Source organism: Oryzias latipes, chromosome 21, assembly GCF_002234675.1.
Source record: "Oryzias latipes chromosome 21, ASM223467v1".
NCBI classification, from domain to species: Eukaryota; Metazoa; Chordata; class Actinopteri; order Beloniformes; family Adrianichthyidae; genus Oryzias; species Oryzias latipes.
Window position 1 is genome coordinate 9,538,330 of NC_019879.2, and position 21,883 is coordinate 9,560,212.

The window sequence follows — 21,883 nt, forward strand, 5'->3', positions numbered from 1 at the left end:
TTAAAAAAAAAAAACTGTGAAAAGTAATGTTGACCGATTATTTTTTTTAATTAAGTTTGTAATGAAGAAATTAATTGTGACGATGTCTGTGAAGTAGTTTTACAAGATGTAACGTGAAAAACGGAAATAAAATCACATTTCTTTAATGCCTTTCCCATAAATTTTTGTTAATAGGAAACAGTAAATCCTCTACAATTGTAAAATGTAAGAAAAAAAAAATAAAAAAAAATCTTGGAAATTCCAGATATTTACTAGAGTACATGTTTAAAAATAACTAATCTGCATTATCCACTATGATTTATTGTTATAATAATGGTCTAATTAGTATAATATAATTCTAAATCTACTCAAAATCTAACCTAATATAAGTTTAATAATATATCCTTAAAAAATAATAAATTATTAATTAACAATCAATTATAAATCTGCTATTCTTATCTATCTGCTGCTTTTAATTGAGCTATGGAAACAAGGTAATGTCCCCTTGTGGGATCGATGAAGTTCTATTCTATTCTATTTAACCTTTTTACATATCAAGAGAAAAAAAACACAACACATCAAGTCTTTAGCCATGATAAATGTTAAAGCATGATTTAGAATAAAACACAAAATATACTATTTGTTCTTTCACAATAACTAACTATCCTGATGTAAAACTTTTTTTTTAATGGAAAATTTTCTGCAAAGTTGATGAGAAAGGATTAAATAAAAATTCATTCTTGACTGCAAACTGTACAAAAGTCTGGAAGCTATCAAACAAAAACGCCTCCGCCTTTGACTCCGCCAAATTTTAAAATTTTAAACGATGCCAGAAAAAAAACGTTTTTTGAAGAACGTCAAAAAACGGACGCCTCTTTTCTCCAGAGAACAGAAACAAGAATGTCAGACCTCATTTGCAGAAGACACCAAACCTCTGTCACAATAGTCTTAATGAGACTAATCCATTTCACCTTTTGTTAGAGATAAGTGTTACAGAGAAGGACAGGAGGCCTGGAGTCAGCTGATCGAAAATTCCTTTGTTTATGCGGTATAAACAAAACCAGAAGCAGGGAGGTCACAGTAAAAAATAATAAGGTGATTAAACTGAATATCTAGTGTGGAACAAATAAAATCATGACCTTACAGTTTATACAAAGGGATTATTAACAGAAACAATAATCGCTATAGGGAAATAAAACCTGTGAGAACACGGCACCAACAGCAAAGACTAAATCTCAAAACAAAACCCCAAACATAATCTCAAGATGGAAAAAAACAAATCAAAGATTCTAACTCAAGTGCAGCCCTGAAATAAAACACAATAAAAAAAACAGATAATTTTAACAAGCATTAAACTGTAGTAAATACAAAAAAGGGTTTAAGAGAGAAAGAAGATATTTCAACAACACGAAAGAGGCTAAAAAAACACATTTGTGAAAGAGCTCCAGATCAGCAACAGCAATGTGTTTCATGTTTTTAACTTCATATTGTTTTGTAATTTAAAAGCAGTCACATCTGCGGAAAAAAAACCCACCAAATCCATCATTTTAGGAGAAAAAGCTTTGGTTCAACTGTCAGCCACGGCAGTGGAGGAGTCGTAGTTTGGGTTTAAAAGCGGCATTTATCTAAAGTACTGTAGAAAAAGTCAGAAGCAGATATTTTTGGTGTTTTTAACATGTTCTTGTCGCATTTTTCTGATGGTGTAGGATACGTATTTAAAAAAATCTTCAAGTTAAGTTTCTAAAGATTTCTTTATTCAAATCCTTGTGAATCAGGAGCAGTCAAAAATGCCATTGGAAAAAGACTGCATTTGTGAGGTAGGAGCAACAATCAACAGGCCACAAGCTCCCTGTTCTGCTCCATTCTGATCCATCCACTTGTAGAGGACTACATCCATAAACCTCTTTCTTTTCCTCTTCTGAGCTAGAATTTGGCTCTAAACTGAAAATGTGGATGGCTCCAATATTACTCACCCTTTTTGCTGCACCGGTAATGTTAGGACAAGGTTGTGAGGTAAATGGAGGGTAGAATGTCTGCAAACACACACCCATTTACTCTCACACTTAGGGACAATTTAGAGTTGCCAATTAACCTATGAAGCATGCTTTTGGACGGTGGGAGGATGTTAATGTTAGGACAAGGTTGTGAGGAGCTGTAAGCTAGTGAGACAGAGTGTAAATGGATGGTCTCAGTTATCCCTTGTGCTATCTTAGATAACCCCACCCTTAATTTGACGTGTTCTCCCTACCATGACAAAGGTGGATAAAGGTGGAAAGATTTCATGTAATCCATGGACACCAATAAGATCACAAATCATTAAAGAAAAAAGGTTCAGCGCACTGTCTAGTGGGTCTAGATGACCCAACTCCCAATGCCAAAGTGCCTAGGTTACAGGAGACAAAAGGGGGGGCAAGGGTTCCTTCACGCCGACAGTCTCGACACGCCGCTCACAACTCAGAGTTAAATTTCTGATGAACTACTGCAGCTCTGCAAAGAACCATGTCCTAAAGCGACACAGGGTTTTTGTTCTTATTTTGGCTAAAACAGCATGATCATAATTAAAAGACCACTGGGAAGCCATTTATTAATTATAATAATCCATTTTATTTAAAAGCGCCTTAAACTCAAGTTTCAAATAATAATAATAAATCAAGTCAGAGTGGGACTTTATTATTGAGTTTTTTTTGCTTTTCAAACAAATTCTAACTTTTTTAATAAAAAATAAAAAAAAGCTAGGTTTTGGTTTATAAAATCTTTGGAGCATCAGTCCAGTTGTTTGCAATCCTCTCAAAGGAGGCTTCACAACAGTTCTTTTGTATTGTGATTTTTTGTGTGCGGTTCAAAAACGCACAGCCAAGTGACACACCGTGTTCGATCAAACCCAGTTCTGTTCATTGTTTACCACAGCTGTGAGCCTCTCACTGGATGTGGGTAAACAGCATACGTAACAAAATGCTTGTGATATGGTTCATAGTCTGTTTGTCTCTCAACTTGTAACAGTGTTCAAGGCTGGCGCACAATCACAAGGTCACTCGGATACAACAAACAAAGTAGCTGATACGCCGGCGTTTAGATCAGGCACGAGTGTCAGGGGATCTGTTATTACAGCAAAAAAAAAAGGAAATAGATTAATTTTGATAAAGCATCACGTTGGTTTTAACCCTTTCTCGCCTGACTTTGTTTTACAATTATATCAGAAAAAATATTGTTTCGTTTAAGGTAATGCTAAATTAAAAAGAACCCTGGATTACATGGGATGTTGCATTAGTGGCATGAGGGGGTTAAAGTCCTTCTACAATTCTTCCATCTTCAAAAATATAGGAAGAAAACATGAAATGAATAGAAACCCATAAATATTGAGAAGGTTTTCAAATTTAGATGTATTACAGACATTGTACATTTACTGATGTTTGGAACACATGTGGTTTTTATGAACTAACTGTATATGACTCTGTAATCCAGGACCTTCTTTCCTCCTTCTTTTGCTCAAAATCCTCCACCGTTTATGAATTTTCTTTAGAAATCAGATCAAATTGAAATTAAATTTCCCTCACATTAGAGGAATTTTCCCTCAATACCTTTCTTCATAAAATGATGTGCTCTCATCATGAGAAAGACCTATGAATAAATTCCTATTTATTTTAGGCTTTAAGGTAATAAAACTTCCACATCAATAACAAGTAGGTCAAATCTTACATTTAGAGAATTATTGAAAACTAAAATACACTTGTTTGTGTGTTTTATTTCTTATGCAGAAGATTGCTATTGTACGACGGAGTATTAGGGCCACCAAAAAAAAAAAATAATTAGAGCCACCAAAAAAAATAATAGTAAAATTACGAGATTTTATCTCGTAAATTTAGGAGATAAAAACTCGTAAATTTAGGAGAAAAAAAGTCGTAATTTTAGGAGATTACAGTGGAAGTGAGCATGCAGAGCAGCAGGTGAACGCCGTGCAGCAGCAGAGCAGACCGACTAAACTTTGTTGAACAGGTGAGCTGAATGTTTATTGATAACGTTTAATTTTACGAGATAAAATCTCGTAATTTTACTTTTTTTTTTTTTTTGTTGGCTCTAATTTTTTTTTTTTTTGGTGGCCCTAATACTCCGTCGTACTATTGGAACCAAAGTGCTATACAAATAAAATATATAACTACTAAACAGGAAAGGAAACCTGGGAAATTGAATTAAATTAATTTGGCAAATTTTTCTACTAAAATTAACATTTTAGTAGAGAAAGAAATGCTTATTTAGTATAAATCGTAGAAATCTAAAAATAAGTTGGAATGAATTAAAGTTTTAACATGCCACTTAACCCTTTCATACATGTTTCCATGATAATAATTGTTTTTATTTGAAGGACACAAAAAGCAGAAAAGCTCCATACCATTTTATTTAAATTTTCAAGTGCTGAAATTGTATTTATTTTTTGAAAGTATATAAGAAGCACTGTCATTTTTGGATCAATTTTAAAGACATAATTTTAAAGTTCAACAAATGTTAACAAGGGCTTGTACAGTGTTGCAGTGTTTAGTGCTCTCACTTCATAGCAAAAAGAATCACCACCCAGAGTAAAAAATAACTAAATAAAGATCCTTCATAGGTTAATTGGTCTCTCCAAATTGTCCCTAGGTGTGTATGTGGGTGTATGGCCCTGAAACAGACTGGTAACCTGTTAACTAAGAGAATATTCCAATTTTGTTCTAAAATGAGTCATTTCCACTTGTAACACTTGTTTTTTGATGCTTTGAACTACAATTGTGTTACAAAAAAAAAAATACAAACCATTTCTTTAGAAGTGGCAAAAAAACAAATTATTGGGCTGTATAACATTCAATTGAAGTAAATCTAATTTTTAGCTGATTACTCCCTTTTTTAAAAAGTATGTTGCTAGATTTTTACATATTTTGAAAAGATTTCTTGCTAAGTGAAATGACCTGCTGTATGGACAAATTATTTTTCCTTTTCTTCATGGGATTAGTGTTCCTTTCATATTTTTACTTTACCTCTTTTCGCAGTCAAAGGGTTTAAATGTAGGAGGAGTGCGAACTTGTTCTGTCATTTTGAAGCTGCCATGCAGAAAAAGTGTTTTCCCCACTGCTTTTAAAGAAGTTTCTCACGGTTAAATTCCATGTTCTGTCAGCTTAAATCTGTGCTGCTGTGTTCACAGAAACCAGGGCAACACCAGCTCTTACTTTCGAGAGGTGGATTCCAGTTTATGCTGGAAACAAGGACTTCTGATCTGCAGTATGTTCCATCAGGGGCACAATGCCCTGAAATCTGCAACCTCAGGCTGCTCTACAGGCAAGCCTGGGAGTCTTGAGATGCACCAGAACACTTGGCAACCACACTGCCTTAAACAGGCCTCTGCGCAACTGTTGTGTTCAAAGTTCTGCACACACGCCACTCATAAGAAATTTTAGATGTAATAAAAGCAATGAGGACTTTTACAACAGAGTTTGTTGAATTCATCATGTATAATGAAGACAATAACAATTCTATACTGCTCAAAGACTAAATCTTTCCCCATGCATAAAACCAAGATTTGTGGTGTGTGTTGGTTGTGTTGTGGTTAAGGGAGTGGAGCATCGGTTCGGCTCTCATCAAAAGAGTCTTGAAAGTTGACCCAGTAGAAGCTGACAGCAAAGTGAAAAGGCTTTTTACTCATAAAAAGAGAAGACTACAAGCTCATCAAAATGTGGATTCTCATCTCTTTTTTTTCAAGCTTGACATCACAAATTCAGTTTTAAAAAGTTTCAGTAAATAAAGTAAACATTTACATATATTTCTGAGTTATTATGGCGTTTTGACATCAACTGTAAAAGTTTTGCTTTAATCATGAGGCATTGATTGTCATAAATTCAAGAAAAGCTAATCATCCACCAGTTTATTCAAGCAAATTAAGCTTTTGACTTAAAAAAATGTCAAAATGTTTTGAAAATTGTTCTTCAAAAAATCTATAATACATTTTTAAAATGTATTATAATATAATATAATGTACAAAAAAATCTATTGATAAAGATAAAACTAAATCAGAGTATTCAGTATTGGTTCATCAAACCAAAAATTATGTTAAAGTATATGTTGGATTAATAAGGCTAAAAGAACAATTTTTATTGTAAGTTTTTATGTAAGAATTTACAATTCTGCCAGGTCACTGTTTTCTAATAACAAAACAAAAAGATTTTTAGAGAAAAAATTGACAATATAAAAAAATCTGGAATAAAAATTATTGTTTTGGCTGAGAAATTGAACTAAAATTGAAGTTTGTGAATCAGAATTAAATTAATTCAGATGTGATTCTAAAATCAACAGCATCCGTTTATTATGTTTAAGTAACAAAACTGTAAGAATAAATTGAATTATTGTTGTTTATTACAAAATCCACTTGAACAAAGATTTATTTTATTATAAATCCATTATTGAAAACATGTTATGTTACTGCGAACCAAACAAGAACTTCCAGGGACCAGTACAGAGACAAATAATTCATTTTCTTAACCGCTTTTTCCCGGCCACTTGTGGGCGAAGGCAGGGGACAAACCTGGGGCCTGTTTCAGAAAGGAGGTTCAACCAACTCTGAGGTTGAACTTGAACTCTGAGTTGGTCAATCGGGAGATTAACAACTCTGAGTTTTCTGTTTCAGAGAAGCTGATCCGAGTTAGGTCAATCAACTCTGAGTGGACTGATTCGGAGGTGAGCGTGAGCACCGCGACTATAAGAAGCCATTATCAATGGAGCGCAGATATCACGATTCACCATGGCAACCGTGAAAAAAAGAGGTCTGCGTATTTTTCGCCAGCTGAACTTGACGTGCTGCTGCAGAGTTACAGTGAATATGAGCACATATTCCGGAAGAAAAGCAACACCGCTGCATCTGCAAAACAGAGACAGTTAGCGTGGGAAAACATAGCTGCTCAAGTTAATGCCTAAGTTTGCATTTAAATCATTGTTATAAAATATTGGCTGTAATAACTTTTTAAATAGCGTACGGTGTGAAATAAAAAATGGGGATATTTAGGTGTACTTTTGAAGTGTTATTCGTGGTGTAAATGCATGAAATGCTGCATAGTGTACAGAACCAATCTGGGGAAAAATGCATTTAACGTCGGTAATGTTTAGAGGACTTTTTTGTTAACCTTCCCCTCTTGCAAACGTTGGTCAGTTTAATATTAATACATGCAATTGTGTTTTTAAAAGTGAACTTTTGTCTACTGTTGAACCTTTCGCTGCGCGAAGGCTTCTCCTTTCTTTTCTCTCGTCTTCCCGACCGTGGTCAGAAGCGCAGGGGAGATTTCCTTCAGGGCCGAAGGGAATTCTCCTTCGGGGTTCACTTCCCGTTGGAAACCCTCAACCTCCAGAGCGGATTAAGAATGACTCCAAAACAGTTATTCTAAGAATGACACCTTCTCTTTATTTAACTAAGTGCTCCGTCCTCCGAACACACAATATATACAACGCACACACCTCTGCTCCGTGCTCACCCCCCCATCTGCACCTGCAATCGCCCCTCCCCTTCTCTCTCGTGGATCGCACCCCGCTCAGCACACACACACTGCAACACTACCCTTGTATCAATCAAGTGGTATGGGTTTATACGGGATTAAGAAAGTAAGCAGTGCTAGCAAATTGTGTTTCCATAAAATAATTGTTACATTAATCTAATTCAATGTCCCTGATTTCATTTTCACGTAGATGCAATCCTGCAGGAATTAAAAGAACATGGCAGCAGTTAAAAGTGAAAAAGAAATCGAGTCTTCTCAAAATCCTCGTACGAGGTAAATATAATTCTCTACGAATTAATGCAGCCTCCTCGTCTATTGGGTCCTCCAAAAAAGAACAAGCCATTCTTGTCACTTAGACCGTCTCTGTGTGACGGAAATGTGGGCAATGAAGGTTAAAGCGAAAAATACGTCGTTCGTCTTTAAAAAGGGGAGGGGACCGGCAGAAACTTCGAGTTTGGAGGATAAAACCTGCTCCCGACCAGGTTAGGTTCACAGCATAAGTAACCATGGATACGGACTCCGAGTAGAAGTTACCTCTCTTTCAGAAACGGGTTTGACTTACTCTGCTTTCTCGGGTTTAACAAACCTCCCATTCTGAAACGGAAAACCCAGGATTTCCCTGATTTCACCCTGAGTTCACAGACCTGGGGGCCTGTTTCAGAAAGGAGGTTAAGTGTAAACTCTGAGTGCATTAACCCTGAAATCAGGGAAACCCTGGGTTTTCCGTTTCAGAATGGGAGGTTTGTTAAACCAGAGAAAGCAGAGTAAGTCAAACCCGTTTCTGAAAGAGAGGTAACTTATACTCAGAGTCAGTGTCCATGGTTACTTATGCTGTGAACCTAACCTGGTCGGGAGCAGGTTTTATTCTCTAAACTCAAGGTTTTTGCCGGTCCCCTCCCCTTTTTAAAGACGAAGCGGTATTTTTTGCTTTAACCTTCATTGCCCAAATTTCCGTCACACAGAGACAAGTGACAAGAATGGCTTGTCCTTTTTTGGAGGACCCAATAGACGAGGAGGCTGCATTAATTCGTAGAGAATTACATTTACGTCGTGCGAGGAACTTGAGACCTAGACTCGATTTTTTTGTCATTTCCCCATACGTTTTTGTTTGAGCGTTACCGTTTTTCGTTGCAGTCAATTACATATATACAATGAAAACAACATTAGGTATTGCTATGTAGATGTTTCATATGTTAAATATTTTCAACAAAGCCTACATCCATGACATGCTCAAATTTGACCTGATTGAATTATGTTTTTATACTTCATTTTTAGCTGCTGGCATGTTCTTTTAATTCCTGCAGGATTGCATCTACATGAAAATGAAATCAGGGACATTGAATTAGATTAATGTAACAATTACTTTTAGGAAACACAATTTGCTAGTACTGCTTAATTTCTTAATCAAATCAAATCAAATCAAATCAACCTTTATTTATATAGCACTTTTTCAACAACATATGTCACTCAAAGTGCTGTGCATAAAATACAATAAAATTTAAGAACAAGATGACAAGACAAACCGTGCGACAACCCCCCCCGCAAAAACACACACCCACAGACACACACACATCAATAAATAAATAAATAAATAAATAAATAAATTAAAAAAAGTGCTAAAATGATAGAATGTAGAGACCAGGCTTTGTCCTGAAGTGGGGAAATGATATTTTGGGGACATGTCCACACCAGCGACCCCCCAACCCAAGTTCATGGAGAACACTACCACAGAACCCCCCAGATCCGATCAAAAGAGTCAGACCCAGGAGATCCCACTGCAGCGACCCCGCTCACTGAGAAGGGTCAGTCACTGATGTGGAGGATCCCTCAGAGGAAAACACTGGAGTATAATTAAATGTAAAAGGAATAAAATTAAAATATATATAAAACATGGACAAAAAACAAATAATTACATGAACCTTAATAGGCATATGAAATAGTAAGAGCGACTTAAAAATTAATAGGATAAATAAATAAATAAATGTATTTACATACACATATAAAACTAGTTAAAAGAAAAATAAATTAATAATTAAAATATTTAAAATAAATAAAATAAAAATAAAAATAAAAATAAAAATAAAAATAAAAATAAAAATAAAAATAAAAATTTAAAATCCTAAAATTCAACTAAAAGCTAAATTAAAAAGGTAGGTCTTAAGCCTTCCTTTAAAAACATGAACAGTCTCTGCGGCCCTTAGGCTCTCTGGGAGGCTGTTCCACAGGCGAGGTCCGTAAAAACTGAATGAGGCCTCGCCGTATGTTTTTGTTCTTACTTTTGGAATAACCAAAAGGCCTGTATCAGAGGACCTCAGGGTCCGCGAGGACCCTGAGGATAAATATGAAGGCCCGAGACCATAAAAACATTTGTAAACCAATAAAAGAACTTTAAAATCAACCCTGAATTGCACAGGGAGCCAATGCAGCGATCTTAAATCTGGTGTAATGTGTTCCCGCCCCCTGGTCCTCGTCAACACGCGTGCTGCTGAATTTTGCAGCAGTTGAAGATTTGCTATTCTTGTTCTGGGAAGACCAGAGAGCAGGGCATTACAATAATCTAATCTGCTGGTAATAAAAGCATGCATTAGCACCTCTGTACTGGCAAGAGAGAGAAACGGGCGGACTCTGGCTATATTTTTTAGATGATAAAATCCTGTTTTTGTGATATTTTTAATTTGTGGGATAAAATTCATCTCAGAGTCAAAAATGACACCCAGGTTTCTCACACACTGAGAAGTGTTGTAAATCTTTAGTTTAGATAAAACTATCTCTCTCTTGTCTTCAGAACCGATCACTAAAACCTCTGTTTTGTCCTGGTTTAGCTGTAGGAAATTCTCTGCCATCCATGACTCAATGTCTAAAATGCATTTTAAGAGTGTGTTGACCGACTCTTCATCATCAGGAGACACAGCGATGTAGAGTTGAGTGTCATCAGCATAGCTGTGGAAGCAAACGCCATGCCTCCTGATGACGTCCCCCAGTGGCAACATATATAGATTAAAAAGTAGTGGGCCTAAAATTGAACCTTGGGGGACCCCACAGTTGATGTTGAAGACCCTTGAGGAGCAAGTATCCATACTTACGTAAAAACTTCGATCTGTGAGATAGGAATAAAACCACTTTAGTACGGTACCAGAGATGCCCAAACCTCTCAGTCTGTTGAGTAAAATACTGTGATCTACAGTGTCGAAAGCAGCACTAAGATCCAGCAGTACCAGAACTGAGAGACTCAAAGAAGTCATAAAATGTTTTCAACAACGATGTGGGGATTGGGTCAAAAGGCAGGTGGTTGGCTTTAACTGGGATAAAACTTGACCAAGTCCCACAGCATCAACCAGGACAAAACTTTCCAGTGTTTCCTCTGATAAATACAATGCTATAGATTCATTAAAAGCAACACCTTTTTGAATTAAAAGAGTAGATCTAATAGCACTGATTTTACTCCTGAAGTGGTCTGTGGTGGTCTGAAGTGGTTAATCCCATATAAACCCATACCACTTGATCAATACAAGGGTAGACAAAAGTTCACTTTTAAAAACACAATTGCATGTATTAATATTAAACTGACCAACGTTTGCAAGAGGGGAAGGTTAATAAAAAAAGTCCTCTAAACATTACCGACGTTAAATGGACCCCCCCCCCCCCCATTGGTTCTGTACACTATGCAGCATTTCATGCAATTACACCACGAATAACACTGCAAAAGTACACCTAAATATCGCCATTTTTATTTCACACCTTACGCTATTTAAAAAGTTATTACAGCCAATATTTTATAACAATGATTTAAATGCAAACTTGCGCATTAACTTGAGCAGCTATGTTTTCCCACGCTAACTGTCTCTGTTTTGCAGATGCAGCGGTGTTGCTTTTCCTCTGGAATATGTGCTCATATTCACTGTAACTCTGCAGCAGCACGTCAAGTTCAGCTGGCGAAAAATACGCAGACCTCTTTTTTTCCACAGTTGCCATGGTGACTCGTAATATCTGCGCTCCATTGATAATGGCTTCTTGTAGTCGCGGTGCGCACGCTTAACTCCGAATCAGTCCACTCAGAGTTGATTGACCTAACTCCGATCAGCTTCTCTGAAACAGAAAACTCAGAGTTGTTAATCCCTCGATTGACCAACTCAGAGTTCAAGTTTAACCTCAGAGTTGGTTGAACCTTCTTTCTGAAACAGGCCCCTGTTTGTTTTTCAATTATTTGCACACAGTGAGATTATGTTAGTCATAACAATAAAGCTCTTTCTTGAGTCAACCTCAGATGTGAAATGGTCCTTTAAAAAAATTAAGTGACTGTTGAGAACAAGTAAAGACAACCTCATATTCAGTAATAAGCATTTTATTTTGAAAGTAAGAGCAATGCTCTTTCTGGTAAAACTCCAAACTTCCTGAAGGTCTTCATGGGGCTGTTCCGCTGCATTGTGTCACAAGTGTATCTCATCATAAGCTGTTGTAAGACAGTGTTGAGACAAATGTAAACATTGGTCACATCCTTCTGTTCAGCTCCTCTTTTTGTGCACAGCACTCACCCACACTCACCACTCTCCTTTAGGGCATTTCAAATGTTTGACTGGTCACATAACAAAAAGTTAGTCATGACTGATCATTTTACAAAAAACATGGGAAAACTCCAAAAAATTGGGCCAAGAGAAAGAAAAGATAGAATTTTTGGATTTTGAATTAAATTTGCTTTTTTTGCATCAAATGAGGTTGTCTTAAGAGACTGTCTGAAGCAGTGCACCATAGTGAAATTTCGAGGCTGTAATCTGATCAGTGACAAATCACCCAAACTCTGAGCGGCAAAAGTGTCTAAAAAGGCATTCACAGCAGTTGCGTTGACTCAAGTTTAGATGGCCACTTTCAATGGAAAGTCTACATAAACTCCACATCCAAATTCAAAACTCTCGCATTCATGCATCCCAACACAAGATTTAAAAACTGGTACCAGGCTTTGCATGAAAATCGAGGGTTCATTGATCTTTGGCCGGAAAACTCCACCAGTTTAAACTTTTAACTGCTAAATCGCAAAAACACTGAATTTTAACCAATCATGGAATCAGATCTGGCAGTGTCGTGTGGGTAGCATGTTTTTCAAAACGCAGAAGTACTAAGCGTTTTAAACATGATCACGAATGAGAAATTAATACTTGGGGTTTGTGCTCGTCTGGGATTAGAGTATGACTCTTTCATGTATTGGAATAGATTGAAAGAAAAAGCCTGGAGCAAGATTTGCGGGATTCGCAACGCGTTTCTACCAATTGTAGATGGCGGACAAGCGCTCGTAATTAGTAGAAAAACTAATTTGTGTTCCTGAACACGCAACAGACGCCCAGTGTGACTGTAGCTTAACACTGAGAGCGACACCGCAGTTGCAAAGGTGAGGTAGAGCAGCTGGGTTGTCCTTGTTGTGCAGAAAATTGTGTGAGGTACATGCCGGTGGGATGTTAACTAATCAGCCAAGATTCAGAAGGAGGCGAGAATATGGGAGAAGAAGCTGCCAAGATAAAACCCCAGGAGTGAACATTTGTTTCTGTGCTAAGGAGTCCTTCAGCAGCACTCTGAAGCCTTTCTTCCATTCCACTGTGATCTTCACTACAGTTAAGACTTCACCACGCCTCTGCCTGTCCTTGCTGTTCTGTTTATCTTAACCAAACGTATGTCACTCCATGAAATACTGCTCCTTTTTTATATGTATAACTTGACTAGATGTGCAGGTATGACATGCATACATTAATGTCGGCAGGACAAAGTGATAGAAGGTGAAATATACATGAGGTGCAGAGCAATAACTTACATCCCTCCTATCTTAGTGTTTATTGGTTCCTCAGTAACTACAGCATGAATATTTTTGCCTTCCAGTATATCAAACACAGGGTCATGTTTGCATAAGGAGGTAAATTATGACACCAGCAACAAAAGTGCCAGGGAGAGGTGAGAAGGGGACAAGGAGGAGCTCAAATGGTTTGCTACCGAAACATCTTCTTACAATGAAAAGAAAATGAGACCATAAAATATTTTAAAGCCCTCAGCTCAAATTCTTGCTCAGATTTGTCATTTACAAAGAACTATTGCCTTTTTTTTTTTCTTAGTGTCTGTAACTGTTTTCCGGCTCCTCGGTGAATCACTGTTGGACATTACCTTAACAACTAACGGAACACAGAGCCACAAAGCCTTGAAAATTATTTTCTTTTCTTTCAACATTTATCTCTTTGAAGTGCTGATAAGTCGCTCAAGAAGAAACTCGCTTCAGGGAAGTTAATTGTAAGTAAGGAAAGTTTGTTGATATGGCACACAAAAAGTGCTTATCAACACAGGTCAAAACTGCATCAAGTTAGAACAAGAAATTAGACATATTATTGTGTAAATAATGCAAAATCTCACCAACACACAAATCCCACATTTGACTAAAAGCCTGCTGAAATAAAGAGGTCTTTGGGTGCGTCTTAAAATCCTTGACAGAGTCAATGGAGCACAGAGTCAATAGGTACAGTTGAAAAATTCTATTCAACTTAACAGAACAAGTCCAAGCAAATTATGGATTTTTTTTCACTTTCTTCAAGATGTTTATCTTTTAAATAATTTCAAATTTAATTTTAACTACATGGAGAATTTACTGTGACATGAGTCAATGCAGAAATGTATGACATTTTGGGTTGTAAAATGTGGATTTTTGATCAAATGTATGTTTTAGATGCAGACAGTCTGTGTTCAATCTAATTAAAATGTCAACTTTTAGTTTATGTACGCAGAAGACTTGCGCATTTCCAGATTTTCTAGATGAAAATATGCATGTTTTTTTTGTAATCTCTTTCTCATTCCAAAAATGTTTTTTAAGCTCAGATAGATCTACAGAACTAACTTTGGGTGATGGAGGCACGGACCCCTGTCCAGGGTTTTATCTGCACCGTTTTCTAAATTTCTCCCCCTAAAGGTGCAGATTTAGACTTAAACCCAAGACTAATCACATCTGATATTTTTTTTAATTATTAAATTTCTCTTACGTCCCTGATTTGGAGAAAAGAGTAAAAATATGTAGCAAAAAGAATTTTGAAACCAGGTGGGTAATACGGAGACCTAAAAGATCTGATAACGGTTTACTAATCCGTGCGCACGATGTGTCTCTCTGGAGATTTGTATCTCCAAGCAGTGGAGCGGCTTTGGGACAGGCGGAGGCGGCTTTTGAACGAACATTCCTGAGCAAAAACTGAGCAAACAATCATGTGAATTTGTGTTACCAGTCGGGTCCAGACAAAATAAAGCCTGATGTTATTCCAGTGTAAGTTCTTCCACGGCTAAATGTTGTTTGCACGTATTAGCCTAATCCTAACCTTTCTTCCGGTTCAGTTCAGCCAAGTATGAGGCACTGGCCGCGCGGATTTGAAAAAACTAGAATAATAAAAAGCCTGTTTAGAAGATAATCTCGCTCTGTGTCGGAGCTTTGTTGCTTACAACAGGACCTCCAAGTTCTTCTTCTATGGTGTGACATCATCATAAGTCACCAGCAGCCAAACACAGCCTGCGACGGTTTAATAATCTGTTTGCACGGTTTATCAATTTTTTTTTTTTTTTTTTTTGACCACTGGCCCCTGGAGGGCTCTGTTGGGTAAAGATGGCAGCACGGCCTTTTATCAGACCTGTGGTGGGGGGTTACAAAACAAAGTCCAATCTAATAAACAGAAATGACTGGGATAAAACAAAGTGTGACAATGTCTGCATTAATAACATAAATTCTCTGGGTTTTTTCAGCAGTAAAAGATTAACAGAAATACAACACCAAAAAGCTAATAAAATAGATAACTTGAAAAAAACAGTTAACAGAAGAGGTCAACAAAGAACTAAACCACAGAAGGGCTTGAAAATCAACAAAAGCAGGGAAAAGCTAGGCTTCAACAAGCTTCTAGGCCAGGCAGACAGAAGGGACAAGCTGAGGAACAGATTCTACCTGGGAAATTAGCAGACACCAGAGCAGTGGTTTCTGGGAGTTTTATAACTCGAAGGGGGGTCTAAGGGCAGGGATGCCAGTATAGCTTAGTCAGTTTGTTAGTTCATTTTTTGTATTTTACTATTGAACTATATGTATTCATGATCCTTTTGAGTTCATGTTTCACTTTTTCAATTACCGATACGAAGCCCATCGAGACGACTGTTGTTGTGAATTTGAGCTATACAAATAAAACTGAATTGAATTGAATTGAATTAAATCTCATTCCCAGCCTCGTGATTGGTGGAGTATGAAAGGTGAAGCTGAACCTCTGAATAAGCTGAAAATACACAGATACACAAAAAACAAAGACACAAGAAGAGAGGGCGCAACAACTTTAAAAAAAATTGCTTTTCGTGCATATTATTTTAGAATCTGGTTTCCCAGCGGGACCTTATATACCTGATAATCTGGTCATGGACTTTTTTCTATTCTAGAGAGATACTAAGAACTAATAAATAATCTTGTTTTTTCTTGTTTGCTTCAGGACTGTTCTTAATAGCTACTTCCTTGTAAGTTTTATCTTCCTGCTATCTTCTGCTTGTGAGGCCAGATCATTTGACGCATGTTTAAGAACCCGTGTTTAGCCCATGGTGTTTAAACTGGGCAGGCAGCGAAAGAATTGTTCTTCTTTTGTTTTGTTGGCGTTCACTAACGCATGTCCGCCGCCTACAGTTGGAAAGAAGAATCAACTTTATTTTTCTTAAAGAGATCCTCATTTAGCATTTTTCAATCATTATTTAGGCTATTAAAATTGAAATGTTGAATCACTACACCTGTCTCACACATGCACATACACAAAAATGCAAACTGACACACACACGTTTGCAGCAAGGCTGCATCAGTGCAAACACGTTTGCCAAATGCACGTTGAGTGAGACTGAAAGTGGCAATAACAAAAAAATGTTCAGGTATTTAAAAAATAAGGACAAAACAAGAAGAGTAAAAAGCTAATTGCATCCGTCCTGAAGCGAACAAGCTTTTTCTCTGAGTGGAGAAGGGTGACATTGATGTTAACCCTGAGCAATAACAGCAGGAGGCTCTTTGCTCTAGGTGTTTTCAACATTAATCCAATTCATTCAGAAACATGAGAGGTCGAGTTTCTAAAAGTGCATCTTATTTGCTAAATGCTGTAATCAAATTAAAGGTTATTAAAAAATAATATAGTGATAAAATGTCAAGTAACGTAAACACTGTTGCAGGGATTTGGTTTTCAGCAGTCTTAATTAAAGAAAAATGGAGAGAAGTTCTATAATTTATTGCTGGGAGCTCGGATAACCCCACCTCTATGAGGATTTATCCCTCTGACTACTTAAATTGTTTTTCTATCAGGCACTAGTTTGTTTTTGTGAAACGTATCGACATGTTTCGGTGGAATACCTTTCGCCTTCGTCAGGGTCGTCATCAGGTGGTAGTGTGTGACGTCTTTAACAACAGATGATTGTGACTGAGGGTATTCCACCGAAACATGTCGGTACGCTTAAAAAAAATAAACCAGTGTCTGATAGAAAAATAATTTAAGTACTCAGTATAATTTATAGACACAATGAACTTTTATTGAATCATTTATCCCTCTATTGTCTGGGAAAACTTAGAGTTAAAAACATACATCAAAGCAATGCTTTAGATAAAGGCAGGTATTCTGGAATATGTCAATATAAAAAAGAAAAAAAACACACACCCACTGTTCAGAATGACTTTATTCTAGATCTTATAGGCATCCTTATGTTGAGTGTTTGGTCTTTTTTTACTGCTTTCTTTCAGAACAGCATTTACATCTCTTACGTTTCAGACCAAATATGTTACCATCCCTCCATCTTCAGAACCCACTGAATCCATTTTGGGGTCACAGGGTTGATGGAGCCTATTCCTGCTACTGTTGGGCGAAGGCGGGGGTACACCCTAAACAGCTCACCAGTCTGTTGCAGGGCCACACAAGCACACTCACATGCATACCTGGGGCAATGTAACCCTTGTGCTGTCATAGGCAACATTGGGAGTTGGCTTGTATATTACCGAGCTGCTGCATGAATGTATATGAGAGCAAGGTATGTTTACTGTGGGACTCATTTCCTTTTCCGGTATTTTCAACACTACTGCGCATGCCCAAATGATTTATTCCGACCGAAAGTGTGACCCATGTCAACGTTTGTTCCAATCGTTTTCTGTGCCCATGTGCACGGTGGAATTTTAATCCGACCATTGATCCGATCAAGATATTTTGCCCATGTAGCCGCGGTGATTGGCACACAGAGTTATAGCAGCAGACACATCTCTACAACAACTGTTAAAAGGAGACTGTGTGAATCAGGCCTTCATGCTAGAATATCTGCTAGGAAACCACTGCTAAAGAAAGGCAACAAGCAGAAGAGACTTGTTTGAGCTAAACAACACAAGGAATGGACATTAGACCAGTGGAAATCTGTGCTTTGGTCTGATGAGTCCAAATTGGAGATTTTTGGTTCCAACCACAGTGCCACTGATGCAGAAAAGGTGAATGGATGGACTCTACATGCCTGGTTCCCACCGTGTAGCATGGAGGAGGAGGTGTGATGGTGTGGGGGTGGTTTGCTGGTGACACTGTTGGGGATTTATTCATAATTGAAGGCATACTTAACCAGCATGGCTACCACAGCATCTTGCAGCGGCATGCTAATCCATCCGGTTTGAGTTTAGTTGGACCATCATTTATTTTTCAACAGGACAATGACCCCAAACACAACTCCAGGCTGTGTAAGGGCTATTTGACCAAGAAGGAGAGGGATGGGGTGCTGCGCCAGATGATCTAGCCTCCACAGTCACCGGACCTGAACCCAATCATGATGGTTTGGGGTGAGCTGGACCGCAGAGTGAAGGCAAAAGGGCCAACAAGTGCTAAGCATCTGTGGGAACTCCTTCAAGACTGTTGGAAGACCATTTCAGGCGACAACCTCAAGAAGCTCATCTAGAGAATGCCAAGAGTGTGCAAAGCATCAAAGCAAAAGGTGGATACTTTGAAGAACCTACAATTTGAGATATTTTCAGTTGTTTTGCATTTTTTTGTCATGTGTATAATTCCACATGTGTCAATTCATAGTTTTGATGCCTTCAGTGTGAATCTACAATTTTCATAGTCATGAAAAGAAAGAAAGCTCTTTGAATGAGAAGGTGTGTCCAAACTTTTGGTTTGTGCTGTACATTTAAAATTTCTTAATGTTTTTACCAGAGGGACTCGGCAAGGCAGCCATTAATAAAGCTGTTACTTTGAGGTGGGATATGACTCAAAAAAATTACAAAACCTTGGTTCAAAAAAGCTTTTTAACAAGCACCATGCATTCAATGAGGAAGTTTTGTTTGTACCCACTTCAAAGGCAAAAAGAACAACCTGTGTGGAAGAACTTTCAATAAAACTAGACCTGAAAAGGTGACACATTATTTAACTTGGAAACTTGGAGACAGATTTGATAACGTTTTTGGGGGGAAAAGGTAGAAAAATCGAAGGAAAAAAGTGGGGGGGGTTTTCTCAATAACTCAAATCTAGGGATAGTTCTGCATTCCTAAAACTATTCTGAGCCACACCAGGAAGACTTCTGCCTTTGAACCAGTTTTTAATAGGGCAACAATCCAAAATACAAGACAGGAGGTTAGCAATACTGACTTTTTGTGCCATTTTGCTGTAAAAAAAAATTCTACGTGAATCATGTCAGGGTCCTGTGCAATACCAGCGGACTCCAATTCAAAGAAGACCACATTACACCAGCTTCAGTTTGATCTGAGATTCTTTTTAACATGAAGTTTGTTCCAATTATGCCTTCTTCTTATTCTTTCAAGTTGAACGTTGGCCTTGCTTTGCAAAAGAAACTAAATAAAATTTGCACATCACTCTGCCTCCTCTACACAATTCATTTGTAACAGCAAATATATTTTTCCCTCTTTTCAGTTTTTGCTTTTCTGTATATGTTTGCGATTGCCAAGGCCAAGGCCTTCACTAAATGCAAGCTGAACTTTTATCACTTCCTGTTTACAGATATGTTGCTGTTGGTGTCTAAAAAACACTAAGCTGTGCTCAGCCCTGCTGTAACATTATAGTAGCTCAACTAAAACTGCTCACCTCATCCATGATGCGGCTGTGATCAAGGATCTCCAATGTGTACCTAAATCCCCGTATATAAAGATCCAAAATTGCTAAAACCACCACATTTAAAGTGAATTTGGAGAAGAATGTGGGTCCCATGTTAATTCAGCAACATGGAAGTCCTATGAAGTGAAAAAACAGAATCCCTTAAGGACATGAATGAAATAATATTGGGTATATTGGCTTATCCAACAAGCCTCCACCTATAATATGGGTTGGTCCCACGTAACCCTTGTGCTATCCTAGGCACTTTAACGTTGGGAGTTGAGTCATCTAGAGCCATTCGACAGTGCTCTGAACCTTTTTTCTTCAATGATTTGTGATCTTCACTGGTGTCCATGGATTACATGAAATCTTTCCACCTTTATCCACCTTTGTCATGGTAGGGAGAACACGTCAATGGAAAGGTGGGGTCATCTAAGATAGCACAAGGGTTAAAAGTGGGTAGGTGGGGCCACCAGGAAACCTACAAACAAACCAACATGGAAGCCATACTTAGAGCCCTAATTCAAAACCATCACAACTCTGGCTAGGAAGGCCCTGGTTCGAATTCCAGGCGCCTCTGTTTTCTGTGGAGTTTGTTGCACTTCACTTCCTCGGCAGTCCCGATTCATAGAATGATTGGTGGCTCCATAATGCCCCATCGGTGTGACTGTGTAGTTTTCCATGTATTTTACTCTGTGACAGACTCACAACACGACCAGACTGTTGCGTGTCTTCATCCAAAGACAGCTGGGATGAGATCCAGTGGTCCACTTGAACCTACACAGCATGAAGATAATGACTGCATAGATGAAAAAAATTATATAAAATCTATGTTTTAACTCAAAACCTGACTGACATTTCAAATCTGTTAGAAACAAACATTTTTGAACAGAAGGTAGAGTTCACATCAAAAGGCCTTTTTTATGGGACATATTAAAGTTTAAAAAGAATTAAAGCAAGATTTCTAAGTATAATAAAAAAGTGATTACTGCTTGTGGCAAGACAGACCACTTTTTATCTAATGAAAATATCAAACTAAATCAATAAAGCAACAAGAGTTAAAATCAGACCTCCAATATACAGTACCTAGATCAACAGTCACCTGGTTCAAAATGTTCAATCCTCAATAACAGCAAAGTGTCAAGGTGATGGCCAGGGCAAAACAGTAGTGGCCAGTTTTCCTATAAATAAACATAGAATCAGACAACAGATTAACTACAATACAAAATTAAAACAACCACAATGTGTTAATAATGCTTTTTCTGCCAAAAGAATGGCTCTGCTGTTAATTTTTATTGACCAAAGAAACATAATAATTAAAGTACCACTCCGATCGTCTTCTGATCTATCGTAAACAGGGATGGGTACCGAGCCCCGGTATTGAACGAGCCCCGGGGCCACATTCTTCAAGACCGCATTATCGTTAACATCTGACCTCAATGGTTCTGCTATCGGTACAGGAGAAGCCGCATTTTTTTTGTGTCCCACAAGATATAAACGTTATCTGCCATATTTAACTCACCAAGTCAGTCAATTTTCTGTTAATTAATTATGATATTACTTTCGTTATTTTCGCTGAAGAGGAGAGGTCTGTCTGGTTATTTGTGTGCACGGGAGGGGGGGTTGGCTGTTGTTCAGACAGCACGCGTAAAGTTAATCAAATCTGCCAGAGCGCCCCGACTATCGTGTCAACCTGCTGCTATGATGACCGTATTTTGCGCTCTCTGTGCAGAATAGACTGGAGGGGCACGGGAAAAAAACGACTCTCCGCTGTAGATGATGTGGACATGTAGAGAGGAAAAGCAGGTAGAGAGGCGGGGGAGGGGCTTTGGCTTCACACTGTCAAAGAGATGGAAACACGGGCATCAGATTAAGATGCAGCTTTCACTGAAGAAGTTGAAGCAGACACTCTCTCTGGGATGATTTTATGAACTCAAACATTTATTTAATTTGTTATGTATTTACATCATAACAGCAATATGTCAAAACATTGCTGTTTGTGTTTCTTTGAATAACTTCTTTTTTCATGTATTTTACTTTTCAAATTGGAAAAATGTATAAAGTAAAATGTTTCATTAAAAAAACATTGTTGTGGCATAATGAGGAAATAAAACACTTTGTGTTCTTAATTTGTTATTTATAAATTTTTCGTCCTCAAAAAGTATCGATAAGAGTATCGTTAAAATACTGGATCGATAAGCTGTATCAATAAGAGTAGTAGTACCGTTAAAACCTTGACAATACCCATCCCTAATCGTAAAAGAGTTCCAGATAGTCTTTTTGTTGTGATTAAGCCGTTTTCAGCCAAAATCTAAA